Source organism: Macaca fascicularis, chromosome 14, assembly GCF_037993035.2.
Source record: "Macaca fascicularis isolate 582-1 chromosome 14, T2T-MFA8v1.1".
In the NCBI taxonomy this organism is placed as follows: domain Eukaryota; kingdom Metazoa; phylum Chordata; class Mammalia; order Primates; family Cercopithecidae; genus Macaca; species Macaca fascicularis.
In genome coordinates this window covers 126,240,665-126,261,042 of record NC_088388.1, presented here as the reverse complement: position 1 = coordinate 126,261,042, position 20,378 = coordinate 126,240,665, and the positions used below count along the sequence as shown (strand labels likewise).

At 35.5% G+C, this 20,378-nt stretch overlaps 1 long non-coding RNA gene across 4 annotated transcripts in view; it reads left to right on the top strand.

Moving 5' to 3' along the window:
• The window catches only part of LOC102128208 (uncharacterized), a 311,614-nt gene that overhangs the window by 162,603 nt on the left and 128,633 nt on the right, over positions 1–20,378 (top strand). Inside the window, exon 8 of one of the 4 annotated variants that reach the window (XR_001485264.4) lies at positions 12,568–13,427. The exons of the other annotated variants lie outside the window; for them this stretch is intronic. This is a non-coding gene — a long non-coding RNA (uncharacterized lncRNA). Of the gene's footprint in view, positions 1–12,567; positions 13,428–20,378 lie in introns of those variants that run through there. 4 annotated transcript variants of the gene reach the window in all.

The following is a 20,378-nucleotide window of genomic DNA, read 5'->3' as shown; positions in this document are numbered from 1 at the left end:
ATCAATGGTCCACTGCAGATACTTTCTTGGGGAAAAGGGAAGGCAAGAGTAGGTCATGTGTGTCTGCTCCAGAGCCTGTTCCTCTGTACATGAAGCTGATAGACACAAATAAATAACAGAAGGAACAGCTCTGTGAATAGTTTCTGATTACAGCAGAAGGCATTGTTGAGAAAGGAAATGAGGTCTGAATAGGGAAGAGATTACAGTCCCCCTACCGAATGCACTATACAGATTTGCATATTTCCTTTCGCTTTCCCAGGATTTCTTTACTTCAGCAAATAGAACAATTCTATTGATGAGCTCACGAGTCCTCTATCCTCTCCCATGGGTGGTTTTCAAATATTAGTGTACCTAAGAACCACCCAGAGATCATTGTCTACGTTTAAATTTCTTGACCCCAGGCTCAGAAACATAAACTGGAATACTTGGGAATAAATCCCAAGAATCAGTATTTGTCAAGCATCTCAGCGAATTTGATGCAGATAATTTGTGGACCACACTTTCAGAAACACCACTGAAGGTTATATATGCATGTGTGTATATACATATGTACAGTTAATTTTTTAGGATTTGTTTTCATTGGTGTTGACTGTTCAGCATTCAACGTAAATAATATCCCAATAAAGCTTACTATACTCTCCCTGCTTTCACCTCTACACCCCTTCTCCATTGTCCCCAGGATGAGAACAGGATTGATTAAGTCAGTCACAAATGATAAATCTACACTATCAAAGGTAATCTGCTTCCTAATTTAAGTATTTGGATTTTTGAACTGTTATTTATAGCCAACATTAACTATGTCCTCTAGATTTCTGATTAGCCAGTTCCTGATTATTAATTATTGATGTAATTGTTGACTCAAATTTGATACAAGACTTCTATCTAAGGTCAATATTTTTTCATAGTTTATTAGCATAATAAGGTGAAAGTTCTTATTTTACTATTCACTCTCGTGTTTATTTTTTAAAAGCAATTAAACATTCATTGCAGCAATGCTTTTAATTAAAATGCTTTTTCATTTTCAATCAGAGATGTATGAAATACAAACAAAGCAAATTGAGAGTGAAAATTTAAAAAATAAACATTTTGGCAACTCAAGTAGTTATCACTTATGATCTGTGTTAGTTTGTGAATCACTGCATAAAAATAAAGCTAGCTGAACAGTGAATATAGAATAGGTTAAAAACAGAACGATCTTATGTTCGCCCTCAGGAACATCTCTGGTGAATTCTTTTTGTTTTGTTTGAAAATTTAGGGGACAAAAAGGTTACAGAACACACTTAAGATCCATATGCATATATTTTGAAAATCCACGCCAAGGTTTCTCAACATGATGGCAGCAATTATGCCTATATTTATGTCTTCTTCTTTATATAGCCATTGCCCACCACATGGAAAGTGCCCAAGAAGTATGTGTGGCTACTGAAGAAACTCACTAATTTGGCTTAAGTAGAGGAAGCCCAGTTTGAATGTATAGAATAATTGTTTTAAAGTGCCCACTGTCTTACCTTGTATTACATTCAGTATCATAAACATCTCCTGCTGAATATGATTAGTAATATACTTTAAAATGGTGATATTTAAAGATTTGTGTGTACCTGACCTTTGAGGGTCCTTAAAACACCTGATATGAAATGACCACGTCCCGTCCACCTCCATCCGCACAGTGAGACTTCGGTGAGAAACAAAAACACGGTACCCAGAGCTAGGCGGAGGCCTGCCCTGGGAAAGCTGGAGGGCAGTCAGGAAGGAACTTGAGCGGCAGGCTCCAGAGGGATCTGTGCCACTGGAGTAGGTGTGGCATTAGCAGCTTGGATGGGCCTTGCCTCAACTGAATTCCAGAAAACCTTGTCTCCAGAGGCCTTCGTTCTAAATATGAGGACGTCTCTGTGCCTCCAACCGTGGTATTCTGTGCAGATGGAAGGTTTATTTAAAAGTGACTCAGCAGAGTGGAGAAAGAGCAAAACTGAGGATCTACAAAGAGAAATACCAGCAATAATAGCAGGCCAAATTGCCCTATGGAGTCCTGGGAGGGATCGAGAACTAAAGGCACCAGTTACCATGGAAAGTAGGGGTGAGGCTGAGACAACTAATAAGGGTAAGAAAGGGATTTACTTAAAAACGTGCAGAGGTGCTTCAAAGCTCCCATGCCCCTATCTGCACCCAACAAAGAGAGACAACTACTCCTTTATCAACCATATAGGAACGGGGAGGTATTTTTCTCTCAGAGCAATTAAGCCAGGGAGATTTTGGGTATAAGGACAGCAAACACAGAAGAAGGTAGCGCTGAGGTTTTGGAAAAAGGAAAGTTGTTACACTACAATTATCTTCAGTTGGGATAACTACAGTCCCCCTATTCCCCTGGATAACTACCAGTTCCACTAACCATAAAGTGTGTACATCCTCCCTCTCCAGGAAAAGAGAGGCAAGAAGATACTTTTCTGGAAAAAAAAAAAAAAAAAGAAAATTTCTAAGACATGAGCTATAAATACTGACACTTGGGAGTCCTCGATTAAAAAAAAAAAAAAAAAAGATGGATACACAACTGCTACTGTACAATGATGCTCACAGGTTCACCAGACATGCCTTTTTGTCATGTTTCCAATCTATGTTTTAGTGTATCACTCTTAAACTATCGATTATCTATTAAACTAACATTTATTATCTATCTATCTATCAATCATCTGTCATCTACCTATCTATCTATCTTTCCCTCCCTCCATCCATCTATCCACCAAGAGCCACCAATTAGTTGATAAAATCTTCTAACATGAACAAAAGAACAAAATAGCATAGGAAAGAAATAGGAAAAATAAATTTGAAGGTAAGAGTGAGGCACAGAACAAAAGAAAATTACAAAAACAAATTATCCAATAATTCTTAAATGATAGAAGAAAGTGTTTCATTTTAAAAAAGGATAAAAGAAAAGGGAAAAAAGTAATAAATGCTGAAAATAGTGAAAAACCAAATGAAATATCATGAAAAAGTCAGGCATGTATAATTTGAGAACAAGAATGAAAGGAGAGTGTGGAAGGGGAAGGGAGAGGATGTTAAAGAGACTCTGACCAAAACTTTTCTGAATCCAATTTACAAATTACGAAGCAACAGATTCAAGGAGATTCATAAACCCATAGAGGTATAAATACAAAGAATACCACATGTAGGCATATCATAGTAAAACTTTTAAAAACCAAAGAAAAAGAGAAATGTTAAAAGCAATCAAAGGGAACAAGATACATTACCTTCAAGTGAGAAACTACAAGACTGACAGGTCCCTTTTTCAACACAAAACTTGGAAATCAGAGAACAATGAAATGGTATCTCTGAAATGCTAACAAGTACTTCTCAACCTGGAATTCTATGCCCAGGGAAAATAAACTCAAAATATATGGGTGAGATAAAGGCTTCTTTAAATGCAGCCATCAAAAAGGATGAGTTCATGTCCTTTGGAGGGACATGGATGCAGCTGGAAACCATCATTCTGAGTAAACTATCACAAGGACAGAAGACCAAACACAGCACGTTCTCACTCATAGGTGGGAATTGAACAATGAGAACACTTGGACACAGGGCGGGGAACGTCACATCCTGGGGCCTGTTGTGGTGTGCAGGGCAGCGAGAGGGGTAGCATTAGGAGAAATACCTAATGTAAATGACCAACATGGCACATGTCTACCTATGTAACAAACTTGCACATTGTGCACATGAACCCTAGAACTCACAGTATAATAATAAACAAACAAACAAAAAATAAATAAATAAAAATGAATAGTAAAAACAGAGATTTTACTACCAGCATACCTAAAGGGAAATAAATCCTAAAAGGAAATTTTTAAGGAAAAAAAAAAGTTTTTCTTGGATGAATAACAGTAATGAGGAAGAAAAAATGGTGCTTGTTTAGATAAAACTAAATGGCTATTGAATGTTTAAAACCATAATAAAAACACCTATGAGATTTAGGATATTTGAAAATTAAAATACATAAAAACATAGCCTAAAACTCAATAAAAAATAGTGTTCTAAAATCTTTGCCTTACAAATACTTTAAAAAAATGTTATTAGGTAGACTTCGGTATGCAATGGATAGATTTATCATTTTTGAAATAATAAATGCAAGAAACGTATGAGAAGAAAATGGGGTAAATAGAATAATAAAAATTACTTGATAACTCTAAAAGAAAGCAATACAGATGAAAAAGATCAGAAAAAAACAGACAAATAGAAAACAATGCCACTGTAGATATAAAATCAAACATATCGGAAATGGCATTAAATATCATGTACTAAATACTTCAGCATATTAATATGCAAAGATTATCACACTGGATAATGTAACAAACTCCAACTATATATTTTTTTTTTTTTTTTTGAGACAGAGTCTCGACTGGATAATGTAAGAAACTCCAACTATATTCTTTTTTGTTGTTGTTGTTTTGAGACGGAGTCTCGCTCTGTCGCCCAGGCTGGAGTGCAGGGGCCGGATCTCAGCTCACTGCAAGCTCCGCCTCCCGGGTTCCCGCCATTCTCCTGCCTCAGCTTCCCGAGCAGCTGGGACTACAGGCGCCGCCACCACGCCGGGCTAGATTTTTGTGTTTTTTTAGTAGAGACTAAGGTTAGCCAGGATGGTCTCGATCTCCTGACCTCGTGATCCGCCCGTCTCGGCCTCCCAAAGTGCCGGGATTACAGGCTTGAGCCACCGCGCCCGGCCACTCCAACTATATTCCTTTTACGAATGACCCACTTTAAAGATAAAGATGCAAAAATATGTAAGTAAAAGATTTTTTAAAAAGTTCATATAGGCCGGGCGCAGTGGCTCAAGCCTGTAATCCCAGTACTTTGGGAGGCCGAGACGGGCGGATCACGAGGTCAGGAGATCGAGACCATCCTGGCTAACACGGTGAAACCCCGTCTCTACTAAAAAATACAAAAAACTAGCCAGGCGAGGTGGCGGGCGCCTGTAGTCCCAGCTACTCGGGAGGCTGAGGCGGGAGAATGGCGTGAACCCGGGAGGCGGAGCTTGCAGTGAGCTGAGATCCAGTCACTGCACTCCAACCTGGGCGACAGAGCGAGACTCCGTCTCAAAAAAAAAAAAAAAAAAAAGTTCATACAAACACAAATGCACAAAAGCATAGCTAATCTAATAAGAAATTAGACTGTAAAAAACGAGTCACTAAAGATATTAAAGCAATTTCGTAATGATATGTTCCATTCTACCTGAAAATACAATAATTCTAAACTTACATGTACTTAAGAATATAGTCTCAAAATGTGTAAAGCAAAAGTAAATGCATAGAAAGAAGAAACAGACAAGTCAAAAAAAATTGGAGATATCGACACATCTCTCTCACTATGTTATAAGCAGCAGATACACAAATCAGCAATCATAAATGAGATATGTATAACATTATTAACAAAATTACCCTAATTAATATACATAGAAATTTACCCATAGAAAGTTACCCTAATTGATATGCATACAATACTGTACCCAACAACTGAAGAATCCACATTTTTCAAGTGCATAGAGAATGTGTTTCAAAATAGATTACATTTTGAGCCATAGCAAGTCTGAAACAAATTTCATAGGATTGGTGTCATACAGAGTATATTATCACAGTAGAATTGTTAGGACTCATTAGCAAAAAGTTAATCAGATTATCCCCAAAAGCTTGGAAATTAAGTAATACATTTGTAAATGATAATGGAAATTAGAATGTATTCTGAACTGCATAATAATGAAAATAAAATATAACAAAACATTTGGAATGCAGCTGAAATTATGCTTTGAGGGAAATTTGTGGCCATATGTATATACATATACACATACATATAGAATATTTGTGTGTATGTGTGTATCTATATTTTTATGTATGTAAATACATATATATACGTGTATACACACACATATACATGCATATATACACATAGACAAAATACATGGATTTTCATCATATATAATAAAATGTATATATAAAAATATGCATATATAAAATATGTATATATAATAAAAATAAATAATGTAAGCTTCATATAAAGAAAAGTAGAAATAAAAGTTCTAATTAAAATTAAATAAATTAGAAGAAAGGAAATAATAAAAATAAGGGCAAAAATGAACTTAAAAGTTCATTTTTTTAAAGAAATAAAGAAATAAAAATAATGGAAATTGATGAGGAAAAAGAGATAAAACACATATTATCAGGATTACTTTGATCCAACAAACATTAAAATGTAAATAAGGGATAATCTAAATCTATTTGTGTCAATAAATTGGAAACTTTAAGAGAAATGAGTAAATTTCCTATAAAAAATAAAACTTGCCAACAGTGACATAAGAAATAGAAAATTTGAATATTCTTATATTCATTATAGAAATCAATCTCTAATTAAATACTTTTCTACTCAGAAAACTCCAGGCCCAGATGGCTTCACCAGCAAATTCTTCCAAACTTTAACGGAGGAAATAACACCCATCTTTCATAAAGTTTTCCAGAGAATAAATAGAGAACACTTTACAACACAATTTTTAAAAGTCACTTTAAAAAACATTACAGGACTTTAAATGATACCAAAATTGATTTTAAAAATCTTTTTAAATGAAAAAATAAAGGCAATTTAACTTACAGCTGATAAACATAACTAGAATATTAAGAAATCACATTCAGAAATAAAATATAATATCCAAGTAACGCTCTTTCCAGAGATGCAAAATTCTTTCAATTTTTAAAAGTCAATAAATGTAATTCATTAATGGAATACAGAAGAAAACCACTTGATCATCTTAACAAATACAGGGAAATATTTGATAGAAGTCAACTTCAATTCATGATTACAAAAAAAAAAATCCTTTCTGATAAAAAGGTTTTTTAAAATAAAAACCTACAACTAATTGAACTAAGATGTAAAATTTTTTCCCCCTAAGATTGGAAGAAGACAAGAATGCCTGTCATGCCCAATTCTATTCAAAATTGTGATGGCAGTTCTAGCCAGAAGGAAGAAACACAGAAAAAAAATAAGTAAAAAGTATACTTACTGGGAGAGAATAAAAATTATCACTGTTTGAAGACAACATGATTATGCATTGGATACACAAAAATAATCTGTAGATACCCTTTGGAATTAAAATATGTATTAAAGTAACAAGATACAAAGTCACAATACAAAATGCCAATTTAAGTTGTTTTTCATAACAGCAAAATTCAATTAGGGCATAAAATAGAAACCGTGTTATTTATAAGAGCGTGAAGGAAACATCAAACACATAGTAATGAATGTAGCAAAAGGTGTTGAAGACCTCTACACTTAAAACTAAAAACATTAGAGAGAAATTACAGAAGACCTAAGTGAGTGAGGGAATACAGTGCTCTCGGATTGGGAAAAAACAATATTATAAAGATGTTAATTCTCCCCAAGTTGATCTATATATTCAAAGACCTTCCAATTAAAATCCCAGCAGTTTGTTGTTGTTGTTTCTTTAATGAAAGTGGCAAACTCTTTTTAAAATTTATATGGGTAATATATAAGTTTATATAGAAATTCTTAAAAGAACAAAGTTGAAATACTTGTACTAAAAGATATCATTATTTTTAACAAAGCTACAGTATTGGCACAAACCTAAACAACAAATTCAATGGAGGAGACCCAGAATCAACAGATGCTTCCATATACGGTAACTACATGTATTAAAAAAGTGGCACACAATATTGTGAGAAAATATGTTAATAAATAGTAGAGAATTAATTGGATTGGCATATACAAAGAAAAATAAACTTGTTCCTTTCTTATATAATACAAAAATAAGTTTAAAACAGTGTCTAGACCTAAATAGGAAAGCTTATGCTACAAATTTTCTAGAAGAAAACTGAGATTATAATCATGAATATGAATAAGCAAACATTCCTTCAACAGGACCTCAAAAAGTATTAACTATTTATGAAAATAAAGGTAAGGTAGACTCTATGAAAAAAAAAAACACCTTTTAATTGCCAAATACCACTGTGAAAAGAGCCCCAAAATAAACTCTAAATGGAAGACATTTGAAAGCATATATCCATCAATGAATTATATGCAGGACATATACGCACATGTAATTCTTAAGAATCAATAAGAAAAAGACAAAAAAAATCTGATAAAAAAGTTGGGCTAAAGTCTTGAATATCAGTTAATAATAAAAAGAGGTAACCACAGGGCAGTATGACACACACGCCCGGGAGAATGATTAATATTAACAATAAACACCTAACAATACCAATTGTGAATGAGAATATGGATCAGTATTCTGGTATCTGATCACTTGTGGAAGTGTAAATTGATGTGATCACTTTGGAACTGTTTGGTAGTGTTTACTAAATCTGAATATGAACTTATCCTATTACCTAGCAGTTCCATTGGTAGGTTTATTTCAAACAGAATTTACACATATGTTGACCAAAAGAATGTACAATAATTAGCATAGCAGGATTTTTCACAGTAGTTCCAAACTTGAAACAACTCAAGTGTCTATAAATAAAATTTGTTGCATTTACATAAGATGGAATACTATACAAAAATACAATAGACTACTGCTAGAGAAAATTATGTAGATAAACCTCATAAACATAATATTAAATGAAAGAATCCCAATATAAAAGAGTAAAAACTGCATGATTCCATTTATATAAAAGTGAAGAGCAGGCAAAATAATCTATAATGATATGGCTTAGAACAATAGTTACCTCTGGATATGACAATGAATGGCTTTTATATGTGAAAATTTGTTTGTTTGCAGTATTTTCTACTCTGATGTATGTGGTGCTTACACAGATGAGTTCAGGAAATATTCATTGCATTATACAATTAAGATTTGTCTTAATTTTAATCTTAATATAAATATAGTACCTCAATTATAGACATTGACAAAGATTTAAAAATTTGGTACCTAAAATTTAAAAACAAGTCAAAGAAAAATAATGAGATACGATTATACACTTATTACAATGATTAAAATTTTTTAAATTAAAAAAAATAATTGATAAAAAAAATAATAACCTGACACCAGTCACTGTCAAGAGTATGTATAGAGCAAGAAGAACTCTAATTCATTGCTTATGGGAATGCAAAATGGTACTGTCCCCTTGGAAGACAATTTGACAGCTTCCCACAAAGCTGAACATAGTCTGACCATACTTTCTAGCAATTATTTGTTAGATATTTAAGTAATTTATTTTGAAACATATCTACACAGAAACATGAACACAAATGTTTATAGCAGCATTATTCATAATCTCTAAAAACTGGAAACCATCAAGATTCCCTTCAATAGGTTAATAGTTAAACTGTGGCACATCCACAACCAGAATGCTATTCAGTTATGAAAGGGAATGAAATCACAGTGCATGTGATTCACAGTGCATGATCCCATTTATATGACACTATGAAAAACACACACAAAAAAGTCGACATGGAAAACAGAAAACAAGAGTTTTGGAGTGGAGAGAAGGTTGACTAAATGAAGCACACAGCATTTTGTAGGGCAGGAAATTATTCTGCATAATACAATAGTGGTAGATACATGGCATTATTCCATAGTCAAATGGTACAGTCAAATGACAATTCTTATAGTTCTGTATAAAAACTCATGGATCTTTACATCACAAAGAGCAAACTTATGTGTAAATTTTGAAAGAATTTAACTGGGAGGCTGGAGGATCTCAGGATGTATAAAAACTATGACAAAAGAATCTAACTGCATTACAAATGTATGACACAACTTCAATGATGGGAGTGGGCAAAAAAAGAGCTGTTGATCTAAGTAATGTGGAAAATGACTAGAAAGTGCAAGGCTAAAGGCAAAAGAAATTGTCCATAAGCATTGTACTCTAGCTGATAAAGTTGCTTCCCACAGAGGTAGGGGTTAACAATTCTTAAATTGTTGGGCATGTATACTAAAGTTGAAAAATAAGTAAGTTAATGGCAGATGATGCGAATGAGGTAGTTTCATGTTGGAAGGGGTCATTCACAGATAAGCAAAGGGAGAAGGAAGCTAGAATGAACTTGAAGAGTTGGATTACAGTTGGAAACATCAGTATGAACTCAAGTTCATCTTAAAATAGACACTGATTAATAGCTATAGGAACAAATATAGATGTGTGTAGATACACAGCTCAGTATATGAGCTATATATGATATGGACAGGAGACAGGAAAATACTGGGTAGGAGAAGGTAGTTCCCCGGCAAAGGCCCCACCCTCAAGCCTGGAGACCCACGGCCCTAAATGGGAACAGGCGATTCTGTTTTTGCACCCAAAAAGTTGCCTTTTGGCCTGCCATGCCCCTCTCCTGTACCCATACCCTAAATCCAGGCTCCAGAAGCAGATGAGCAGACAAGGAGACAAGAAGATGAGGAAACAAGCAGATGAACAGCACAGCAGAGACAGAGAGAAGAGGAGGAACTTATGAACGTCAAAAGGAGTTCAGCTGGGGGTGGTAAGAGATGAGTTTGGCTGCTGGATGGCCAAACTCCAGGGAGGGGAAGATCATCTTCTCACTCTCTCCCTCTTCCAGTTCCCCATCCATCCTGCTGAGCGTTACCTACACCACTCAACAAAACCCTGCATTCATTCTTTGAGCCCGTGTGTGACCTGATTCTTCTGGGATGTTGGCGAAGACCTCAGGATACAGAAAGCTGTCGCGTTGGCCCTCTGCCCTTGTGAAAAGGCAGAGAGTCCACTGAGCTAGTTATCACTGAAGCCATCAGCGGATGGCTGGGCTAAAAGAGCACACTGCAGCACACAACCACGTGGGCTCCTGCACCTCTCCGTCTGCATTCTCTCCCTCCCCTCAGGGGTTTGAGCAGCAATGGCAACCAAATGGGTGAGCCACACCCCTATTTCACATCCTGTAAAGGGAATCAGGGAACTCTCCCATTTCACATGTAGGTGTTCACTGCGAGGACCTAGAAGCAGTGGCACTCTTGTAGCAATGAGCATACCACGTGCCCAGATCTTGTTTTCCTACCCTATTCACCAATGAAAGGAGCAAGAGCTCCTTAAAGAACTGGCAGATCTAGGGCAGGGGGAGCAATACAGTAGATGAGTCTGGAGAATCTTGTATTGCCAGAAGGTAGGAAAATGCTAAAACACATTTAAAATAAAACAAAACAAAACAAGAAACAAACACAAAATAACAGAGATATGTCAAAGGGGCACAGAAGCCAATTGACGGAGCTCCCAATAATCAAAGCTGGAAGAAATTGAGTAACAAAATGAATAGCATACTATTGGATCATAACTCAAGTATAAAATAAGTACCCATGAACCCACTCTATTATGAATAAATAATTGAACACTCAACTAAACAGGGGAAAAGAAACAAAGCTCTCATATGGAATTTTAAACAATATCTACAGACACTACCCCCTCAAAGAGGTAAAACATAATCCCCACCTTGTAAGTGTAGGTTTTACTCAGGGACTTGTTTCAAAAAGTACAATATGGAATGAAGAAAAAAAATAAACTTTACAGTGGAGAGATCAGGCAAAATGTACTTTATTGGGTATTTAAAGTTAATAACAGCAGTGATAAATGATTTTGAAAATGGCACTTCATCTCTGTGATCTCCCTCCCAAAAATGTTTAACTCAAATTCCACAATGAGATAAAACATCAAGCAAACCGAAATTGAGGGAGTTTCTACAAAATACCCAATCAGTACTCCTCAAGGTCATCACCAGTACTGTGGAGGTTATCAAAAACAAGGAAAATCTGAGAAACCATCACATTCCAAAAAAGCCTAAAGAGACAGGAGGTCTAAATGTAACATTATATCCTGGATGAAATCCTGGAATAGAAAAATTACAGTAGGGCAGAAACTAATAAAATATAAATAAAGTATATAGTTTAGGAGTAATATACTAATTTAGGTTTATGAATTTGGCAAATATACCGTACAAAGGTAAAATGGTAACAATCCAGGATACTAGGTGTGGGGCATTAGAACTCTCTATACAGCTTTTGCAATTATTCTATTCAAAAATTTTAAAAGAAATTATTCAAGTGGAAAAAAATCACTAAAATGGCTTGAAGATAAGTGAAGAAATCCCCCCCCCCCAATAGAATTGTTTAAATGTATAATAAAAGATAAAAAGAAAATGACAGGACAAATTCAGAAAGTTCTAAATTCAACTAATAGGAGTTCCCTGCCCACCTCTCCCCCTGAAAAAATAGAACAAAATAAAATCATGGGAAGAAATAATAATAATTAAATAATGATAACAAAATAAAGTATTTAATGCAAACATTCCTAGAACTGAACAACATGACTTCAAATTGAAAGAGACCAACCATGAAAAGAAGTATAAAACAGGAAAAAAAAGGACACCTCCAGAAAACACTCAAGATATACCAAGTGACAGAAATAAGAAGGGTATCATATTTCCACCATGAGAGTGAGAGAGCAGAAGAAGAAGACATTAAAAATGCTAGACAAAAGAATGTCGTATCTCGAATTCTATACCCAGCCAAACTAAGAATCTAGTTTAAGAACAAAATAAAACCTTTTTCTGATAGCAAAACTCCAACTATTGACCTTTCAGAGCTCTGCCTCAGGAATCTACAGGTGAATGGGACTCACTAAAGCCAAGGGAAAGAAGACTGAGACAGAGAATCCACCTGGGAGAGGAGTGAAGGAGATTCTCATGCTAACTGTGGACAGGAGCCCCAGAACTGAAAAACTGGGCTGCAGACCTTCCGAACAAGCAATGCTGATGGAAGCAGTAGATGGCAGTTCCCAGGGGAATATTTCAAGAGAAGTATAAAAATAGTAAGTGAATGGACAGGTTTTGATCATGCAGGAAATTTTGTGAACCGACATTTTTACAAAGCTGTTCGTAAAGACAGAAATGTTTGGCCAAAGAGTCAAAGAAAACTAAGAAGACAATAAGCAACTGTTTACTTATTTAAGGTGGAAAGGGGAGGATATGTTATATAAGAAACGGCTGTAACAGAAGCATTCAATAAGGCTCTACAGTAAATAACATTTGCATGCTCATAATTTTGATGTTGTTGCTGTTATTGCTGTAAGCACGTATAGCACCTTTTTAGTTTTTAAACCAGGTGTTTACTTAGATCCAAAAATAATTAACATTAAAGATAATAGAAAACAAAAAGAAAATGCATTTAGTGATTTACCTCAGAAAGGCTTATGCACCACAAGTGTGCCGCGGCATGTCAGTTGGAAAACAAGCAGAATTGCTTTATATTTCTTCACAGGAATTCAGAATGTTTGTTTAGAATTCAGATGGATGTGGTTTCAAATGATCTCTCCAGCTAATGAACTACCATACCCTCAGTGGTGGTATGAAAACCATTTGTTAATTTATGAAAAGTGAGACTGTCAGGAGTTGTGCAAGTATTAATAATTCTTTATTTTTCTGAGCATTTGCTTCCCTAATTTTTCTAAAAATTAATCTGATAATTCATTCAGAGTAATGTCAGACTTCTTTCTTTATCAGAATACTGTGCATAAAATTGTTTATAGTGATTATAGGTACTTCCATGCCTGATAGAGACAAATTTTTGATAGAATCCATTTATTCTCTGAAACCTGTATTTAATCACAAAAACTCTATTTCGTTCTCAAGAATTAGATAATTGGACTCATTAAGTGGTGTATCAGAGAAGAACAAAGTTTCTAATTGTATTTACAATGAACTGTATGAGTTAATAAATAAAACGTGCTAACAGTCTATTAAAATGACTAAAAACTTCTAGAATAGAGTATGCTATGACAGGTATAGTTAGAAGGCATATTGGTACACATAGGTATCTCTATATGTATTATGTTAAAGCCAGTCTTTGGAATTCAAACTGATGACCAGTGGACCTAGCAAAATTCAAATGTTAAAATATATTAAGGACAGAAAAATTCAATGACTGATTGAGGCAAACATCTCTCAAGATTTTGACATTCATGCAGAGCAGACTTTCATTCATTGTCTTGTTTATTGGTTGTTGTTGCTGTTTGACACCAGGTAAGACACCTCACATATGCAGAATCAATCCATCCTTTAACATTTAAGGGATGATCTTTTATGCTCTTCCTTGATGAGCCTTCCTGCTAGGAGAAGGGGTCAGGCCATTGTCCTGGTGGAGAGTTTTGTGTCCACATGCAGTCATTTAGGAAGAAGCACTCTCCTTTCTCTTCTACACTGTTGAATTTTGTTTCCAGTTCATGCTATGTCCCAAGATACGGTGTTCCAGATTTGGAGGCCTGGGATTCATTGCGTTTGTAGGCTAAATAAATCAACTGAAGCAGTAATCACTTGGGCATGAATTTTATTTTATGTAACTTTTATAACGAGACAAATCCAAAAAAGTCTGACTGATATTAAACATTTTTTGTATTTAGTAGCATCTTTTGGCACCACTGTAGTTACATTCCAGCTGAAATACTCTGCTATCTGAATTTCATCTTTAAATGTATTCATAGTAATAAGTTTTTTCACACTCACATGTTAGACAAGGAGTATGAGAATTAGCATCAGATTTGATCTTGAATCTTAATTCTACTGCTTATTAACTATATGACCTTGGACAAATCACTTAAATCTTTAAATAAGTATTTTTTAATTTGCTAAAAGATACTGGTTTACCCACATGGTATAAAAATTAAAAGTTTCCAAAGAACGAATATATTTTAGAGCATTTATAAACTACCAAGCACTGTTAAATATTTGTTATTTTTATTCTTTTCCTGGTTAGCCCATGTTCAGCTTAGTTGATCTCCCCTCCTTCACCAGAGAAATTCATATTCTTCAGCACTGTCCCCCAAGGCTCATTACTGATGGAGGCCAAGTCAACGTAGTTTTTGCTATGGGACTCCCAACAATGCTTTCTATTTCCCATTTGTCTTTTCACATATTTTCTTGAGTCATATATTTTTCTTTTCTTCTGATTACTTATTTTCTTCCATTTTTTGTCTCTTATTCACTGCTAAAAATACTCACTATTCCACCTAGATCTTGGGCATATTTGTCTCCCTTCCTCCCAGTATTTTCCCAGCAGTACAATGAGCAGACGCTTTGGAAATTCAACCGATAAAGGAATGGCTTGTGCTTAAATTTTTTAAAAATGTGGTGCTTAAAAAGAGTTCTACTTCTTTCCTGGAGACTCTAAAATATCTAACCTGCTCTGTTCTTGAACCATTGGATCAATGCTGTCTCACGGAGGTTACCCAGGTTTGCCTATGCTCTTCAGGTACACCCATTCTGCCTAGGCTTTGTCTCTTGATTCCAGGTCTTCTAACACCCCTTGGACTGGATATTTCTCTTAAATGTCAATGCTAAAGGCTCTTGCAATCTCCTCTTCTGCTCTTGATCAGTTTTTCCAGACAACTCTACTCTCATTCCAGCTTATAGAAATTTAAGCACTGTCATTGAGTCTCTTGAATAGCATCCCATTTATGAACACACACACATACACAAGCACACACATAAAGTGAATAAGATTTATGTGTAATGGCCAATGTATTATCAAATTTTACAAGTAATTAGGCTAAAAGATCTAAAGAGTTCTGTGTCCTAGCCTCTGAGGTCATGTTGTGCATCTGGGAGTCAGGTGAGAATTCATTGCCTCAGGAACGATTCTGCAGTCATCTCAGTAATCAATTACAATGTTTAACAACTTGTATCCTTAGGATTTGTTTTCCTTTTTTCTTTTTAAAACAAATGCAACCTGCAGAGTGTGTGAATAATTCATTTGCTTTTACATTTACATACTTTCCCATTTGGTTGAACTTTGCGAGTTTTTACTTTTCAGCATTTTTTGTTTTTGTTTTCTTAAACTAATGCTGAATTAATGGTTGGTGATATGCTAAGAAAAAAAGCCAGGAATCCTTACTCCTGAATAGGGTTTTCATTACAGGACATTAAGTCAGAGATATTTCTCCCATTATGAAGGCAAAGTATGCATTGACCAGGTTAATTAACTTATTACTGATTTGGCCAATAGCCGTACACAAACTATTCACATTTTGTTTCTTCCTTTATCCTGTATGACTACCCAGAGCCAGCAGCACTGTGTGCAATGCTTCCATGTAGCAGAAAGAACTTCAAGAATGGAAGTATACATTAATCAAGCTCTGCATAACAATGTTTCAGTTAATGATGAATGACATATAGGATGGTGGTCTCACAAGATTATAAGAAGCTGAAAAATCCCTATCACCTAGTGATGTATTCCTTGTAATATAGCACAACACTTTACTCATGTTTATGATGGTGCTGGTGTAAACAAACCTACTGTGCTGCAAGTCGTATAAAAGTACAGCACAAAAGTGTGTACAATACATAATACTTGATAATGATAAGAAATGAATATGTTACTAGCTTATGTATTTACCATACTACACTTTTATTATTTTAGAATGTACTTCTTATTTTTTTAAGTTTATTGTAAAACAGTATGCCATGTTACATTGGCAACAGCCTCGTACATCTCTTCATTGCATCATTTTTTCTTATACTTGACTTAATGTTTGTTTTGTTCATCATGGCCCCAAAGCATACAGAATTAGCTGCTAAAGTTGCCTGTCTTGTCTAATGGTTGACCTGGAAACAAAATGAAAAACGTGATTAAGGACAAGGCAGGTAGGAAATCAGTGTTGGTTATTGCTCACTGGTCAGATATGCCCCCATTCTACCACAGCTATGATCTTAAAGAACAAGGACAAAGTGTTGGAAGCTGTTGAAGGATCTGCTTCATTGAAGACGATGGGACTAACAAAAATATGAGAAGGGACTATATCAGATATGGAACAACTCCTAGCTGCCTTGATTGAAGATTGGACACAAAAGTGTTTGCTTGTCCATACCATGATGATCATAGCCAAAGCAAAGTTTGTTTGCAATGTTAAAAGAAAAGATGGACATGACTATAATGTTGAATTGACTGCTAGGTCTGGGTGGTTTAATAAATTCAAGAATTATCATTTGTTACATAGTGTGAACGTGAGTGGTCAGTCTTTGGATGTTCATCTGAAGGCAGCTAAAGAATTTTTGGAAACTCTAGATAAGCTGATTGTGGAGGAAATTTACTTGCCAGAGAAAATCTTCATTGTGGATGACACCTTTCTATTCTGGAAACAAATACCTGAAAAAAACAAAAACAGGTCTTAACGTTTTTAAGGAAAGGATAACAGTCTTACCTGCGGGCAAAGTTTCAGGCTGCATAACCCCATTGTGATCTGGCACAGTGAGAATTACAGAGCGGTCATGCATGTCAGTGAGCACACACTGTCGGTGCACTACAGGAGCAATAAGAAGTCATGGATGATGCAGCTCCTCTTCCAACACGCCCTCCTGAATTGCTATGCCAGTAAAATGTAGAAGTGCTATTTGGAGAATAATATACCTTTCAAGATTTTACTTACTGTTGACAATGCTCTGGCACATCTTCCTTTTATTAATGATCTTCATCCCAACATCAATGTGGAGTTTCTCCCTCCAGACACAACCTCTTTGATCCAACCAATGGATAAAGAGTTACAGCAGCTTTGAAGACTTACTACCTGAGGAGAACTTTTGCTCAGGCTGTTGCTGCAAGTGAGGAAGACACACAGAAGATACTGGTGTAATTCAGAAAAGATTACAACATCCATAACTGCATCAAGAACCCTGCTTGGGCTTGTAGTGATGTCACTAAGGAATGTATGAATGGCATCTGGAAGAAGACTTTGAAGAGGTTCACCCATGACTGCAAAGGCTTTTCCAAGGATGAGGGAGTTGCAAAAATCCGCAAGGCTGTGGTTGAGATGGCAAACAACTTCTACCTGGGTGTGGGTGATGATGACATTGAGGAGCTTCACTGGTTCTTAAAGAATTGACTAACGAGGAGTGATTGGAACTAGAACAAGAATGGGTAGCTGAAGAAGAGTCCAAAGAAAAGGAAACTGTAAGAGAAGAAAAAGAAGAACTCTCAAGAAAATTCACTGTGAGTAGTTTATCAGAAGCTTTTGCCTAACTCGACAAGTTCCCTAAAAAGTTCTAAACCATGAACCACAATACCAAAAGGTTTTCATTAATAGGGAGCAATGTTCATGTGTATTATCTACTTACAAGCAAATCTGTGATAAGGAAAAAAAAAATACAAAAACAAGTAAACCACCATGGATATATTTCTGAAAAGAGTGACACCTTCTCAAGAGGAGTCTCAGGCAGGTCCTTCAGGAGATACTCCAGAAGAAGGCATTGTTATCACAAAAGACGACAACTTCACGTGTGTTTTGCCCCCTTGAAGATGTTCCAGTGGGACACGATGTGGAGGTGGAAGATAGTGATGCTGATGATACTGACCCTCTGTAGGCCTAGGTTAATGGTGTGTTTGTGTCTTTGCTTTTTTAAAAAACAGTTTAAAAAGTAAAAAAACAAGTAAAATTTAAAAATGGAAAAAAGCTCAAGGGGGTACAGATATAAAGAAAGAAAATATTTTTGTACAGCTGTAGGATGTGTTTGTGTTTTTAGCTAAGTGTTATTATGAGTCAAAAAGTTAAAATAATTAAAGCTTTTGTAAAGTAAAAACGTTACAGCAAGCTACAGTTGTTTATTATTGACTTTAATAATATTAAAAATATATTGTATTAAGTTAATGCAGCCCAAGTCTATCACGGCGTACGATAATTTCATAGGCATTCATATTCACTCACCCCTCACTCACTGACTTGCCCAGAGCAACTTCCAGTCCTGTAACCTCTATTTATGGTAAGTGCCCTACACAAGTATATTGTTTTTTGTTCTTTTATACCCTATTGTTACTGTACCTTTTTATGTTTTGGTGTGCAAATACTTACTGTTGTATTACAGTTGCCTAGAGTGGTCAGCAGAGTAACATACTATACAGGTTTTTATCCTAGGAGCAATAGTCTACATCATATGGCTTAGGTGTGTAGGAGGCTAACCCATGTAGGTTTGTTTGCCTAATGATGCATTTCCCAGAATATATGCCCATCATTAAGTGATGCATAACTATACTTCCATATTCTTACTGGGGTAATTATAATAGAAATCAGTCTTTCAGTCCCACTCCATCTTTGCCTTCAAATTTGGTTTGGAAACTAGAAACTAAAAGTTGGTTAGCTTGAAGGGAGGTACCCAGCTTGTCTGCCATGACAATAGTAAAACGCTATATTATAAGGTATTCATCTTGGAAAAAGTAGCAGACATTAATAGTCCTAGATATTCAAGACATCCAACCTCCATATATTTTCCAAGTATATTTTTCCAGCTCTTTTGTTTACTTGCATTCATGAACAACTTTGTGACGGAAGGAAGTATAACCTTTATCCAATAACATCACTATGAAAACCAGTGCAGACTGTCCTTTTCAACGGAAATTTTTGTGTGGAGTTTAGTATTAGGCTTACCTATATAAAACCTTCTTCTATGAGTCAATCTACCAATCCACCAAGAATTTTTTTTTTGAGACAGTGTCTCACTTTGTCATCCAGGCTGGAGTGCAGTGGTGCAATCTCAGCTCACTGCAACCTCCACCTCCTGGGTTCAAGCTATTCTCCCAAGCATTTCTGATCTTACTCTTCCACCTACACCTTATGATATGATTCAGGCAGAGTCCATTTGCTGTAGTTTGGATATATTTTCCCTCCAAACCTCATGTTGGAATTTTACCCCCAATGTTAGAAGTGGGGCTTGGTGGGAGGTGTTTGGATCATAGAGGCAGGTATCTCATGAAAAGATAAATGTCCTCCCTGGGAGTTGAGTGAGTTCTCCCTTTAGTAGTTCCTAGAGAGCTGTTGGTTAAAAACAGTTGGGCATCTTCCTACCCTCTCTCTTGCTGCCTCTCTTGCCATATGATCTCTTCACATGCAGCCTCCCTTTCACTTTCTACCATGAGTGGAAGCGGCCAGAAGCTGAGCAGATGCCAGTGTAATGCTTATTATATATCCGCAGAACAGTGAGCCAAATAAACCTATTTTCCTTTTAGGATACCTAGTCTCAGATATTCCTTTATAGCAACACAAAATAGACTAAGACTTCATCCCAACTGGGAAGTTCTGAGCTCTCATCTACATGTACCTTGGATAGATAGGTGCTGTATGCTTTCTTATTCAAGAGAAAAAACCGTGTCTCAATTACTTTGAGAAAAATTAACAATAGATAGGATAATTTAGGACACTTTGCACATGCAGTGGTTTCTATGATTGTCTCTGTGATGACGATTTACTTGAGTAAAATCATGAACCCATTTTCACAGGAGAAAATAATTTATTTTTCAAATAAAAATAAACTTATACCCAACGTGATCTACAGAATCGATGTAATCTCTATTATAATTAAAAATTATATAAAATTATTTTCTATGAGCCAATCCACCAATAGAACTTTTTACAGAA